Source organism: Myotis brandtii, unplaced genomic scaffold (assembly GCF_000412655.1).
Source record: "Myotis brandtii unplaced genomic scaffold, ASM41265v1 scaffold259, whole genome shotgun sequence".
In the NCBI taxonomy this organism is placed as follows: Eukaryota; Metazoa; Chordata; class Mammalia; order Chiroptera; family Vespertilionidae; genus Myotis; species Myotis brandtii.
The window spans coordinates 1,529,611-1,530,465 of NW_005359840.1; positions in this window are offsets into that span (position 1 = coordinate 1,529,611).

Sequence of the window (855 nt, forward strand, 5' to 3'; positions counted from 1 at the left end):
ATCCGCCCTGCTCTGTGCATGACAGGGGGCGGTGCCCCAACTCCCCAATCGGCCCTGCTCTGAGCCTGACCAGGGGCTGCACCTAGGGATTGGGCCTGCCCTCTGCCACCCGGGAGCAGGCCTAAGCCAGCAGGGCGTTATCTCCCGAGGGGTCCCAGACTGCGAGAGGGCACAGGCCGGGCTGAGGGACCCTCCCTTCCCCCTGAGTGCACAAATTTTTGTGCACCGGGCCTCTAGTTATTAAATAAGCTTCTTGCCAGTGTCTCAACTCAGGAATGTTTTCTCAAAGGCCCAGGAATCAACTTTGTAAAATGCAAACATCCAGGGATATAGAGCACCTATCTTCTAGATCCTGAGAGAGTAAGAGCACTTCTTCACTAGGTGCCTTACTCCAATTTGCAATGAGAAGTTTGTTTCTCTTCTGGATAATTCCAGCACAGGGGGTCTCCCCAATTACCACGATAAAGTTAGAACAAACTGTGCACCAAAAGGTGCCAAGTCCTTTTATTTGAAGACTAGCTATTGTTCATCTTGAAAATCTATACTAATAACAGGTTAATATGCTAATTAAACTGGGTCGAACGGACATCTTCTGGTCATCCTGCCTTCCTTTTGGACAAAGCCACAGTGGCGGGGGCCGAGGCAGTGGCAGTTAGGGGTGATCAGGCCAGCAGGGGACAATAGTTAGGGGGTATCAGGCCAGCAGGGGAGGGCAGTTAGGGGTGATAAGGCAGGCAGGTAGAGGGGGTAGGGGCAATCAGGCAGGCAGGCAGGTGAGCGGTTAGGATCCAGAGGTCCCGGATTGTGGGATTGGGCCTAAACTGGCAGTCGGACATCCTCCAAAGGGTCCCGGAT